At 44.3% G+C, this 14,834-nt stretch overlaps 1 protein-coding gene across 5 annotated transcripts in view; it reads left to right on the top strand.

The window, feature by feature from the left end:
* Window positions 1-318: 318 nt before the first annotated feature.
* LOC145411117 (major facilitator superfamily domain-containing protein 12-like) overlaps window positions 319-14,834 on the top strand; it is a 40,921-nt gene continuing 26,405 nt past the window's right edge. For all 5 annotated transcript variants that reach the window (XM_080281159.1, XM_080281153.1, XM_080281155.1 and 2 more), the window contains exon 1: window positions 319-503. The gene's annotated coding sequence lies outside the window, so the exon portion shown is untranslated. The remainder of the gene's footprint in view (window positions 504-14,834) is intronic.

Genomic DNA, 14,834 nt, shown 5'->3' with positions numbered 1-14,834 from the left:
TGTGTGTGTGTGTGTGTTTTGCCCCAGTTTCTTTAACCCCAAAATAAAATATCTATTCCTTTATTTGTTTATTCTCTCTCTCTCTCTCTCTCTCTCTCTCTCTCTCTCTCTCTCTCTCTCTCTCTCTCTCTCTATCACTTTCATTCTTCCTTAATTTCCCCCTACTTCCTCTTCCTCTCCCCCCCCCTCTCTCTCTCTCTCTCTCTCTCTCTCTCTCTCTCCAGAGGGGAGGGAGGGAAGAGGGGAGGGGAGGGGAAAGGTGAGGGTGGAACAACAACCACATCACCACCACAATACCACACCACCCTCCACCGCCACCACAACTCTCTCTCTCTTTCTCTCTCAACCACAGCAAGCACTTTCTCCACACAACAATACGGAACAACATATAAGTTTTAGTTCATCAGTTTGGCTATACGGTGCAGTGCGGAGCGTTCACTTCCGCCGTTCCGTAGTCGTTCCCTGTATCGGATTATCTGAACGCTGATTTGACTGCCAGTGGGGTAAGTAGGAGTGCTGTGATATTTTTTTCTGTCTATATCCTCTGCCATCAAGCCATCCTCCCTACAGATCAGAGCTTGATTCATACACCTCCCTACCCCATCCCTTCTGCGTCTCCATCCTCGATCTTCCTTTCTTCTCAGCCCCCTCCAACTCACTCACGTGCACTCCTTGTCAGTCTCTCATTCTGAATTCTCTCCACAACTGTAGACTTTACTCCTCCTCATCCTAGACCTTTCCTTCCCTTCCCTTTCCTTTCACATGCACTCCTAGTCAGTCTCTCATTCTGCTTTCCACATCAGTAGACTTCCTCGATCATCCTCTGCCCCCCTCCTCCACCACTCACATGCACTCTCCTAGTCAATCTCTCACTGCATTCTCTTCAAATGACCAAAACATCTCAGGGTACATTCTTTATGCTTTCTAAGACACCCACATGAACACCACAAAACTCTTATATTTCCTGATTCTCTCTCTCTCTCTCTCTCTCTCTCTCTCTCTCTCTCTCTCTCTCTCTCTCTCTCTCTCTCTCTCTCTCTCTCTCTCTCTCTCGGGAAGACGCCATGGGATACGTCGACACAGGTCCGTCTGTTCGTAGGAGACTCCCTAAAACACCTTCCTTAACGATATATTTTCCAAACTACTCATTAACATCCCCTGGTTTGCTACTTCTGTCTTTTCAATATCGATACAAACTGCATGAATAACACAAGAATATTAGTAACGGAGCAGATTCAGAAACAAATCGGTAAAGAAGGGGTGTTAAGTAAGCTTCCTAACCGTACTACAATACCGGTCACAGTGTTTGTCTACGTAAACTAAGCCTTTGGGTCGGTAGCAGGATATTCACTCATTATATCATATTGGTTACTACTCTTACTACCCATACGTGTTACCGTAGGACCGCAGTTTGCGTTACTATCATTTTAAATAATTGTTTGTATTTTATATATAGATTAAAGATGCAGACAGATTGATAAATGGATGGATGGATGGATGGATGGATGGGTAAATCAATGGAGGATGCATAGGTAGATAGATGGACAGACAGATGCATTGATTATAAACATTTCTCGTTAACGTAATACGCTTGAGAAGATATAGATAGGTAAATAACAGATAGATAGATTGATACAGATAAATAGATACATAAACATATTTCCCGTTTACGTAATATGCATGAGACTTACCTGATCAGTACAGCAATCAGTGGTAATCATTTTAATTTGTTAAAAAAAATTAATCATACGAAGCTTACTAACAATATCAGAAGTTAGTGAGGGAAAGAGGGGTGGAAAAAGTAATCAGCAGGCTAAGAAAATAATGGATTCTCTCTCTCTCTCTCTCTCTCTCTCTCTCTCTCTCTCAATGTTAATCACCACACAACATCCGGGGCGGGAGACGGCACAATGGCACTAGCGGTAGAGCCATCTTGGAGAAGGGACTGTTACCGTAGTCTATTGTGTGCTAATTTTTTTGTGCAGTACGGTAATTTATAGAGGTAATTTACAGGGTGGTTCAAGAATAGCGCCTCTCAGTCTTGTGTTCTTCAGGGACGGCTCAGTCAGATTTACCAGTGTCTATCCTGCATCACTTTCTTCCTATTGTAGTTTTCATATAGTACACACACACACACACACACACACACACACACACACACACACACACACACAGCACTTATACACAAACTTTGCGTGCGACATCCGTAGACTTTCCCAGACCACAGGAATCTTAGCGAAGGTATTGCCGATAGGAAGCTAGGTTAGGTTTGTTTAGGCTGGGCTTGGTTGGATTAGGTCATTGTAGGTTGAGTTGGGTTCAGCTGGATTAGGTAGAGACAAATTAGGTTAGACTGGGTTAGAATACGTCGGTTTAGATGTGTTTACGTTGGGTTATATTAGGCTGGGTTAGGTTTGGTTGAGTTAGGTCATTTTAGGCTTGGTTACGTTAGGTATGGTTAGGTCAGGTGAGGCTGGGTGAGATTAGGTCGGTTTTGATATGGTTAGGCGGCGTCAGGTTGAGTTAGGTCAGGTATGGGGAGGTTAGGTGAGATTATGTGAGGTTAAATGTAATTAGACTGGGTCAGGCGAGGCTAAGGTAGATTAGCTGGGGTTAATTTAGGTGTGGAGGGTTAGAATGACGAGAGAGAGAGAGAGAGAGAGAGAGAGAGAGAGAGAGAGAGAGAGAGAGAGAGATTTCATCCCTCAATATATTTAATTTTCTCTACGTCAGTCAGGCAAGGAGAGGGACGCCTTCACGTCGTGGCACTGATATAACCAGGCGGATCCACTGCCTGGCTATATGCACGTCCCTCACCTCCCTCCCTATCCCCCGAGAGGAGAAGGGTGGACTGCACAAGGGCCACTTAAGCCTGCAGTCCACCGGGGTCACGTTCAGATTAACCTTTTCTCTGACCTTAATCTGATGACGTATTTCTCTCTCTCTCTCTCTCTTTCTCTCTCTCTCTCATACATGCAAACTTGGCATCGCTAACATATATAAAAACATAATGGGGAAATAGGCAGGATAAGTCGCTTAGGAAGAGGAATTACGAAGACCTCTAGCCCAATAAGAAAGCAAGCCAGTATCACATTTTACTAAACAAAGGTAATTAATCAAAATGAATCGCCTACTAAGAGGCATTACGCAACCTAGTCGGAAACTCCCCAGTACCACATTAAGCAAAGTGAAATAATCAGAATAAATCGCACAGGAAAAGGTGTTAGGCAAGCTTCTATATAACAATTTGGGGTGAGAACTGAAGGATGTTTTGGTTTCGTGTACGTGATTTCGTCAGTGTTATGGTTTCGGCTCTGCAAGTGTTTAATAAGCCTGTCCAATTTTTTCATTCTTTTCTCTCACTCCGTCACTCACTCCCTCACACACTCGCACACACACACACACACACACACACACACACACACACACACACACACACACACTCTCTCTCTCTCTCTCTCTCTCTCTCTCTCTCTCTCTCTCTCTCTCTCTCTCTGGTAATTCTAACCCTCCACACCTAAATTAACCCCAGCTAATCTACCTTAGCCTCGCCTGACCCAGTCTAATTACGTATAACCTCACATAATCTCACCTAACCTCCCCATACCTAACCCAACCTAACCTGACGCCGCCAAACCATACCTAAACCGACCTAATCTCACCCAGCCTCACCTAACCTAACCATACCTAACGTCAACATGCCTAAAATGACCTAACTCAACCAAACCTAACCCAGCCTAATATAACCCAACGTAACCACATCTAAACCGACGTATTCTAACCCAGTCTAACCTAATTTGTCTCTACCTAATCCAGCTGAACCCAACTCAACCTACAATGACCTAATCCAACCAAGCCCAGCCTAAACTAACCTAACCTAGCTTCCTATCGGCAATACCTTCGCTAAGATTCCTGTGGTCTGGGAAAGTCTACGGATGTCGCACGCAAAGTTTGTGTATAAGTGCTCTGTGTGTGTGTGTGTGTGTGTGTGTGTGTGTGTGTGTGTGTGTGTGTGTGCGAGAGAGAGAGAGAGAGAGAGAGAGAGAGAGAGAGAGAGCAGGGTATTTTGGTTCCTTGCGTTTAGTAACCAGACGGATGGAACTAAAATGTATGTCAGTTTATAAACACTGACGACCGTCCTGATTTTAAGATCCTGCATTCTCTCTCTCTCTCTCTCTCTCTCCCTCCCTCCCTCCCTCCCTGGTAACACGTCAAATCAAACCTCCAATCTGACTACACCTGGCCATCACCTGAGCAGATAGGTGTTACGAATCTCAGCCAGGTAACAACAAACCAATCTTATACTGAAAGAATTAGTGTCGAATTAAGGATTAGGACTGGATTAGGAGTTCCACGAATGCAGGTTCCGTCTGGTTCGTTCGTTATACCGTTTTAACTCTAACTTGGCCCAGATTTTCGTCCTTTTGCAGCTTATTTCACATAGCTCACTCGCAAAGACAATATCACAGCTCTGCATCCCTTCCACAGCACTTCTTCTTGACTAGCATGGCATTCCAGTGTTAATTTTCTGCTACCGGGCAGTATCCAAGGAGGAGAGATGTCAGTTTTAGGCCATGCTAAAGTAAAAAGGGAAAGTTGTTTGTTTATCCCCGAAGCAGAAGTGGGGTTCTAAATTTAAACTGAATTTCAACGAAGAACTAAGCTCAACACACACACACACACACACACACACACACACACACACACACACGTATCCCCCTCCTTTGTGTTGCCCTGCTCTATCTTGGCTGCACACACACATTTGGCACCCGTTCCTGAAGACGCAGACGGTACAATATTTACCAAGCCTGGATTCATAAGTGTTCTTAATCCATCAGAAAAACATCAGTAAAATCAGTCATAAAAAAATTCCATCCATCCAGTACGATAGCATTTTCCAATTTAACATCCTCCATAAAAAATTTTTCGTACGTGCACGAATAAAAATAAATAGATAAATGAACGATCTTAAGACCAAATATTAAACTTAGGGAGCTTTATAAATATGGTTGTTTAGTCTCGAGGGCACTGGTATATATTGAGATCCAACCACCTGTTAATCTTGTATGCATAGAAATTCTTAGGCTTACATATCACGTGCTGGGTGATTCATTTACTGCGTCTCTCTGATCTGTGTGATTTGGGTTTAGCTCAGTCTGCTGGTGTGGGCAGTGCATAGAGTTTAGATGCTTTGTGAAACTGTTAATCAACCATACGTAAAACACACACACACACACAAACATATACACACATACACAGACACACATATACACACATGCAAGCACACACAAACACAAACAATTCTGTCTGGTGTGTGTGTGTGTGTGTGTGTGTGTGTGTGTGTGTGTGTGTGTGTGTGTGTGTGTGTGTGTGTGTGTGTGTGTGTGTGTGTGTGTGTGTGTGTGTGTGTGTGTGTGTGTGTGTGTGTGTGTGTGTGTGTGTAAGAAATAAAGCAACTTCTTATCCTTTACCCTGAAGAAGTGAATCATGGATATTTCTAAGCAATACAGTATCATTAGGTGGCTTTGGTTTGAGTTTTCCTTCTCCCTTCCTATCTCTTCAAACTTTTCCTCTTTCCTCACATCCCCTTCTTTTTCCCTCCTCTTCATTTTCCTTCTCTCTTCTTTCCTCCTCTCCCTCTTCAACCTTCTTGTTTTTCCTCTTTCTTCTTTTTCCTTTACTCCCCTTACTTCTCCTTCCCTCCTCTTCCTCATCCTCTTCTGTCTTCTTTCCTTCCCTTCTTCCTTCCTCTCCTCCCCGTCCTCTTCATCTTCTTCCTTTCTCTTCTCCTTTTCCTCCGTCTTCTCCTCTTCCTTCCTCTTTCTCCTCCTCATGTTTCTTCTCCTTCCCCCCTCCTCCTCTTCCCTTTTCTCTTCCTATCTTCTTTACTGCTCAACCTTCTCCTCTCTTCATCTCTCTACATTCCTCTCTTCTTCTCTCCCCCCTTTCCTCCTCCTCTTCTTCCTTCTTCTCCTTCTTTTCCTCCTCCTCCTCCTCTGCTTTTCCTCTTGAGCCATCATCGGAACACACAATCCTGACTACCTCTCTCTCTCTCTCTCTCTCTCTCACACACACACACACACACACACACACACACACACACACAATCACAGAAACATACGCTCAACCACACATACAAAACGACACACTCTCCTACCTCTCTTACACACACACACACACACACACACACACACACACACACACACACACACACACACACACACACACACACTCCCCTACCCCCCTCCTACACACAGTAAACACCAGATTTCCACACACAGATCTGTCTCTCAGGGAAGTACCACCCCACCTTTCGTACAGTCAGCCAAAAAAGTACTGAGACATACCTTAACTACGCTGGAGAGGGGCGCCTTCACGTGGTGGCACTGATATGGCAGGGCGGTGGAGCAGCCTGGTTATACAAACGTCCCCTCATACCCTCTCTCTCCCCCCACGTAAGAATGGTGGATTACAACAGAACTTCAGCCTGCAGTCCACTGGGTTCACGTTCTACCTGTATCAGTGAAAGGTGTTCTGTTTAACGATCTGTTTATATATGTATCTAATCTATCCACCTGTCTATCTTTCTACCAACCAAGTCCCTTAATCTCGTAATGGGTGGCTACAAACAAATCGTCTCCACTTTACCCTGTCCTCCTCTCCCCCACCTTATCTATGTCTATCTATCGATCTATATCATTAATAACGTACGGGATGGCCACAAACCAATCGCCTCTATGTCACCCTGTCCCCCTCTTTTGCATCTCTCTCTCTCTCTCACACACACACACACACACACACACACACACACACACACACACACACCTGTCTCAATTATCTGCGTCACATCTTTGAAACTCTCATCCTTTTTCTGTCATGCTGTAGCCGGAGATAACACACGTTGATAATAGCACCCATATTGATCATAATGACTGGAGATTGATGATGCGTCGGTATTTTGTGATCAGACCAGTTAGTTGATAGAGGAAGGCAGGGACGGGAGGGTGGCTGGGTACGAATTGGTAGTTTTGACTCTAATTGGGTGTATGTGTTGTTATTGGGTATCTCTGAATGCAAAGTGGATGGTTCTTTTTGCAAACTTGTCGCTGGTGAGTATACTTTGCATCAGACGGTTTTCCTTAGTTTTTTAGATAAGTTATACATACATATATACATACATACGTATCTCTATCAGTCTGTCTACTTATTCTACAGTGCTCCATTATGTGTGTTGTGTGTGCTAAATTATGTGTTATGGTGTGTGTGCTACATTATGTTGGGAGGTGGATTTTGGGAGAGAGGCTTCTAATATTGAAAAAAAAAACTACTACTGCTACTACTACTACTACTACTACTACTACTACTACTACTACTACTACTACTACTACCACTACTACTACTACTACTACTACTACTATTACTGCTACTACCACCACCACCAGCACCCACTTTCAATGACTGCCATGGCGTGGGAATGAACCTTAGTCTCCGGACATACGCACGACGAAATACAGTCACTCCTTAAAGTCCTTCACCATTTTAAAACAGTGTAAAGGATATTCTGGCCACAGCTGTACAGGAAAAAGGTAACCAGCGACCGACATAAAATGAACACACACCACAAGCATCCGGCCATACCCTAGCTTGGAAAAAGTAGTGTGAGAACGACTGAAAAAAGAAAGAAAGGAAAAAAGTTGGTGGTGGGTCATCCTGTGAGAGATGGCGTGGGTAATAAAGCTGATCTACGGTTGGGTTCAGAAGTTAGGATACACAAATGGTCGTGCTGCCTACCGTAGTGCTCATTTTTACATCCCAGAGGTACAGTCAACACAAAAAAGTATGGGACACGTGGGGTACAGTGCACGTGAAAATAGGCGAATTTGTACGACACACATGAATCCCACAACCTAGTGCCTTCAAAAACACGGCACCCAGAATGTGAGTTTTGGGGCAATTTCAAGATCTAATAATTACCAAGGACAATATTTGCATTTATAACAACAGGGTGCTCCATACATCACAATGCTTCGTCCATGGTTAAGAATGATACGTCCGAAAAGTTGGCTGATAATTTTTTGGCTGGGTGTAAGTTTCAGCTTTTGATGCACGGGAAGACATTAGACAAGTACAACTGCGGGAAGACACGTAAAAGCGTTCAGAAGAAACACGAAGACATAAATTAAAACGTTCAAGAGTAACAGGAGCTTATTTCAGTCACTGTTTCTCTCCCTTCCGCTTAATCGGCCGGAAAACCATTGTCACATAGCGGCGAATAATTACAGACTGCTTCACATCCTTTTAAGAACAGTTCACATATATACTGAGAAATTCGTATGAGTGTCTGCATCCTACACGACTCCCGGATTTCACAAGGCAGGAAGCTTTTGAACGAGGCCTGTGTTGGTCTGTATTATAGGGAGTGTGTGTGTGTGTGTGTGTGTGTGTGTGTGTGTGTGTGTGTGTGTGTGTGTGTGTGTGTGTGTGTGTGTGTGTGTGTGTGTGTGTGTGTGTGTGTGTTTTCGGTGGTTTCTTTGGCTATGTGCAGACGATGGAGAATGAGAGACTGACTAGAAGAGTGTACGTGCGTGAACTGAAGGGGGAGACCGTGGATGAGATGAAGGGATGGAGTGAAGTGAGATGAGAGACTGACTAGAAGAGTGTATGTGCGTGTAGTGGAGGGGGAGTCCATGGATGAGGTGGAGGGATGGAATGGACAGATGAGAGACTGACTAGGAGAGTAGGGAGGGGGTAGATAGGTTGGGGAACACGGATGAGATGGAGGGATGTAGTGGAGACATTATGAAAGACTGAGTAGAAGAGCGTATGTGAGCGAGATGAAGGGGGAGAGGAGGAGGGAGAGATCAGGGATGAGATGGGGGACAGAGTGGAGAGGGATATAAGAGACTGACTAGAAGAGTGTATGTGAGTGAGCTGGAGGGGGAGAGGAAGAGGAGGGGACAAAGATGAGATGGAGGGATGAAGTGGAGAGATCTGGGAAAGAATGGGATGGAGAGAGGGAAGCCAATCGACAGGACAGGGATGCAATGTGGAGGCGATTTGTTTGTGGCCTCTAAGTACCGGGTTAATGTGCATGGCAATAAATAAAAAGATAGTATTTGTTTTCCTGGTCTCTCTCTCTCTCTCTCTCTCTCTCTCATCCGTCTGTTCAAGGACCTTTGCATGATATACAATCAAGTTTGTCATCTTTATATCTAAATGTGATATATCAAGGACGTACGTCTTCGTGTGGTGGCACCGATATACCCAGGCAGTTCCGCGTCCCGTAACAAATGCCCCTCTGCTCCTTATCCCCGAAAAGGAAGGCTTTGGACCTCATTACATAACATGCATTTTTTTTTTTTTTCTGTGTGAGTCAGGAGTGGAAGGTTAAGGTTTCCGGTAGCCTCTCTCTCTCTCTCTCTCTCTCTCTCCCCCTCTCCTCACCCTGTCTCTCATTCATTACTTCGTTAGTATGGAAGTAACTCAATACCCACCCAGTAACCCAGTACTCCATACACACACACACGCCCCTTTCATGACACTCTTGTTACACCCGCGCTTGCAGAGTGCGAGCGGTAACTGTTTTGCTGGATGTGTGTGTGTGTGTGTGTGTGTGTGTGAGAGAGAGAGAGAGAGAGAGAGAGAGAGAGAGAGAGAGTTAAGAACTGCATCTGAGATAGGGTAGTGTTGCACATAGGGGTCTCTCTCTCTCTCTCTCTCTCTCTCGTATTACATATAACCAATCTCTTCTTATTTCCCGGTGTATCTCTTAATATCTACACAATTTCCATTAATAACACACAATACGATACTAAGGTGTACTGAGTAGCCCAAATCGCTATGGAAGGGGTGTTACGGCATCTTCCAAGCCAGGTAGAATACGTCCTTTAAAAATCACGGTCCGGAAAGGCGTATAAGTGAAAGATAAGGCTTGCAGTGAGAAGTATTAGGCGAAAAAGATGTGTAGCAATATATAAATACAATATGATAAAGACTGATACGATAAAGGGTAGTGAGATAAAGATGTACTCCCTCCCCCCCCTCTCTCTCTCTCTCTCTCTCAAGATTTCAGGTAAAAGAGAATGAAAAGAGGAGTGAGGTTAGGAAGAAACCGGAATATTATTATTATTATTATTATTAGCTCTGCCAACGACGATGGACAGAGGTTATGCATTCACCCATGTTTGTCTGTGTACAAGATATCTCTAGAAGTTGTTATCAGATTTCAATTTAAACTGAACGATAGGTGGACAGAGGGTCAAGGAGGAGTTGATTGAGTTTGAGGTGGATCCGAACCCATATGCAGGAATAAATCATAAAAATAATTGGCGCTGGGGGAGGTATGCACTCTCTGAACTGTAACACGGCAGACTGAGACCGTAGAATTAAATGACTGGGTTCGCCAGTAAAAGTATTTGTCTGAGATGAAAGAGGAGTTGCAGTATTAAATCATAAGTTCATCATCATCATCATCATCATCATCATCATCACTATCTTCTTCTTATCACATTATCATCACAGGGAAAAGCAAAGAAACCTCTTCAAGACTGACTCAACATTCTTACTTAACCTCTCAAGTATCTCCTTAAACGACGGTCTTAATCTTCGAATTCTACCCTTGTTTTTGTGTAGCCTCATCTATTATCTAAGACCTGAGAGACGCAACATACATGACCAAACACAGGCTGACTCTTATCTTGCTGTGTCAGTCTATAGTGCGCTTACTCTAACCTGGCAAAGATCCCTAACCCATTACAGCTCAGTCGATGGCCAGGTGTAGTCAAAGGGAGGGTTAATTTGACTAGTAACCAAGGAGACCCGTACGTCCGAACTTAGGCTCATAATAATTTCTTTTAAACACAGTTGATGGTCAGGTGTAGTCAGACTGAAGGGCTGATTTGACTAGTAACCAAGGAGACTCATTCCTACTTCATAAAGATCTGTAACCCCTTTCAGCTCTGTTGAAGGCCAGGTGTAGTCAGATTGGATGGTTGATTTGACTAGTAACCAAGGATTTTAATTTAATAAGAGCAGATAGACTATATATAGAATTCCTTACCTGAAGCCTTATCACCTAACCACCCAGTACTGTCTGATAATTACCTTGCTGTGTCATCCTACCTGGCCATTCTCACCTGGGCGGGGGTAGAGTCTCCTTGGTTACTAGTCTGTATTCATCTGAGGGAACTGGGCCACTAACGGCTCGAATACTAGCTAAGTGACATTCGATATGCCTTGGGTATGTGGGAATGAGTCTCCTTGGTTACTAGTCAAACCAACCCTCCAGTCTAACTACACCTGGCCATCAACTGCACTGAAAAAGGTTAGGGATCTTTGCTAGGTTAGAATAATTCTCTCTCTCTCTCTCTCTCTCTCTCTCTCTCTCTCTCTCTCTCTCTCTCTCTCTCCCCATTCATTCAACACAGACTGATAAAAAATAAAAACTATTTCATCATCACATTTTTTCTCTCCGTTTCGTTTAGTTTCCCTTCCTTTCATACGATTCCACTGATACGATCCCAAAAATTATCGTTCACTTCCTTTAAATAATTACCATCACGCATTCCTCTTTATCTTTCGTTCGCTGTTCATTCATTCACCTTTCCCCACCTGATAAAATACTTTGTTATGGCCCACTTGTATTTTTCTCTTCTTCTGGTTTCGTTTCTCGCATCGCTTCGCTGATAAGATAGCAGTATTACAGTTCAGTTGGCCTTACCTGTTTGTGTCTGTCTATCTGTCTGTCTGTCTCTCTCAAACACACACCCACACCCACACCCACACCCACACCCACACACACACAGCCACCAACCCACCCATCTACCCACACCCACCCACCCACCCACACACACACACACACACACACAGCCACCAACCCACCCATCTACCCACACCCACCCACCCACCCACCCATCCACCCACCCACCCCCACACATCATCTGGCTGATAAGAAACCAATGTTCTCGTCCACCTGTACAGAAAACGCTTATCTTTAACACCTATACTCTGTCTTCTTTAACTTATAGACTAAAAAAATGAATAACGCTAGAATATGATGCTAGTCACGAAGAAGTGCTGTGGCAATGATGTAGAGCCGTAGCATTGTCTTTGTCACGATACATTCACGCCAGAATATGATGCAAGTCACGAAGAAGTGCTTTGGAAAGGATGTAGAGCCGTAGCATTGTCATTGTTACAATAGATTATCGCTAGAATATGATGCTAGTCACGAAGAAGTGCTAGGGAAAGGATGTAGAGCCATAGCACTGTCTCTTCCTGCCACTGAGCTACGTGAAACAAGCCTTCCAATGACGAAAATTTTGCCAAGTTCGAGTGAATGGGGTATAGTAACTCAGAGTGAGGTTTGTATACTTGGGCAGCTCCACCGCCCGTCATATCAGAGTCACCACGTGAAGGCGTCCCTCTCCAGCCACTAAGCTACGTGTTGACAGTGATAATAATAGTGTGGTTTGATTTAGAAGGCCGTCTGCTTCACTGCTGTCCTTACTACACACACACACACACACACACACACACACACACACACACACACACACACGTCCCCCCATTCTCTCTCCATAATCACCTTCCCCCTACTTTAATGATGCTATATTAGTGACCACTGTACCGTAAACCGCTTGTGTGTGTGTGTGTGTGTGTGTGTGTGTGTGTGTGTGTGTGTGTGTGTGTGTGTGTGTGTGTGTGTGTGTGTGTGTGTGTGTGTGTGTGTGTGTGTACTAAAAGCAAGGACAGGACAGGAGTGTTATCATCCTCACTATCTATCTCACATACACACACACACACACACACACACTCACACACACACACACACACACACACACACACACACACACACACACACCCCTCACCCTCTCACCAACGCAAGAGCACATCGTATCTCACACGCAGTCAAGAGTTCGTTTACAGTGCCTCTATATTACATCAAGCCCCAGTATATTCGGCTCTTTTTCATCCGACGGAACTGGCCAATTAAAATCCAAAAGTCCTGATTGCTGAAAAAATATAAATAAAATAAATATATAAAAAATGAAATAAACAAAAAATATGGAAGCTCCTTAACACCTCTTCCTAAGCGATTTATTTTGTTTACTACACCCTACTGCCCTCCTCTGTGTCATGTAAATCCTTCCAATATCGCCTCGCTTTGCCTCCATTGCATACAAAAGAATGTGAACCAGCCATGTCTAAAAATAAATCGCTAAGGAAGAGGTGTTAAGTGCCTCCCTACAAGACGAGAATAAGGACCAAGACTAAGAAAACCACAGTGCTAATAACACCTGCTACTACTACTACTACTACTACTACCACAAGGAACAATAACAGTTACAAGGCCACATCACCACCACTACAACGCACCCAACTCCCCTTCACAGCAGCCACCGTATCACTGTGTTAATCCAGCACCGTAAATTACACCATAGGACACACGCCTCGCCTATATTTCTACGCGTTTGCTAAATTCTGAATGATCTTTGAATGGTTTTGTTGGTCATATCTGTGGGGATGTTGTGTGATTCTCTCTCTCTCTCTCTCTCTCTCTCTCTCTCACACACACACACACACACACACACACACACACACACACACACACACACACACAGACACACACACACACACACACAAACTAGTACTAACCAAATGTGACTATTTTTATCTCCCGCCTCCTTCTCCCCTCTCTCTCTCTCTCTCTCTCTCACACACACACACACACACACACACACACACACACACACACACACACCTACCCTAACCTAACCTAACCTTCCCTAACCTACCCTACCTTACCCTTCCCTAACCAAACCTACCCTACCCTACCCTAACCAAACCAAATAAATCTACCCTACCCTACCCTACCCTAACCAAACAAAACAAAACAAATCGAATCTACCCTACCCTACCCAACCCTACCCTACCCTACGCTAACCAAACAGAACAAATCTAACCAAACCTAACCTAACCTACCCTACCTTACCCTACCTCATCCCAACTTAACCTATCTTACCCTAACCTACCCTAACCAAACCTAAACTGACCTACTTAGACTAACCCAAAAATCACCAGTTTCTAATCTGCTCATTCTCCTAATCCACAAATCCGACTAATCCTTCTCTGTTTGCTTAAGGGGATTTCTGAAGGAGCAGTATACCGTGAGGGGGATTTGGAGCAGGGAAGTGTTTTACTCTGTGTGTGTGTGTGTGTGTGTGTGTGTGTGTGTGTGTGTGTGTGTGTGTGTGTGTGTGTGTGTGTGTGTGTGTGGGTGTTTATATCTGTCTGTGTGTTTGAGCCTGTATGGGTCTGCTTGTCACATGCGTTGCCATGTGCTCCTAAAAGTCGTACGTGTGTGTGTGTGTGTGTGTGTGTGTGTGTGTGACGTGCGTTACCATGTGCTATCAAATACCGTACATGTGTGTGTGTGTGTGTGTGTGTGTGTGTGTGTGTGTGTGTGTGTGTGTGTGTGTGTGTGTGTGTGTGTGTGTGTGTGTGTGTGACGTGCGTTACCATGTGCTATCAAATAACGTACATGTGTGTGTGTGTGTGTGTGTGTGTGTGTGTGTGACGTGCGTTACCATGTGCTATCAAATACCGTACATGTGTGTGTGTGTGTGTGTGTGTGTGTGTGTGTGTGTGTGTGTGACGTGCGTTACCATGTGCTATCAAATAACGTACATGTGTGTGTGTGTGTGTGTGTGTGTGTGTGTGTGTGTGTGTGTGTGTGTGTGTGTCACGTGCGTTACCATGTGCTATCAAATACCGTACATGTGTGTGTGTGTGTGTGTTTGTGTGTGTGTGTGTGTGTGTGTGTGTGTGTGTGT

The sequence above is a fragment of the Coenobita brevimanus genome, chromosome 88, assembly GCF_032717465.1.
Source record: "Coenobita brevimanus isolate Jiangsu-jjx chromosome 88, ASM3271746v2, whole genome shotgun sequence".
In the NCBI taxonomy this organism is placed as follows: Eukaryota; Metazoa; Arthropoda; class Malacostraca; order Decapoda; family Coenobitidae; genus Coenobita; species Coenobita brevimanus.
This window is presented reverse-complemented; position numbering and strand designations above follow the sequence as displayed.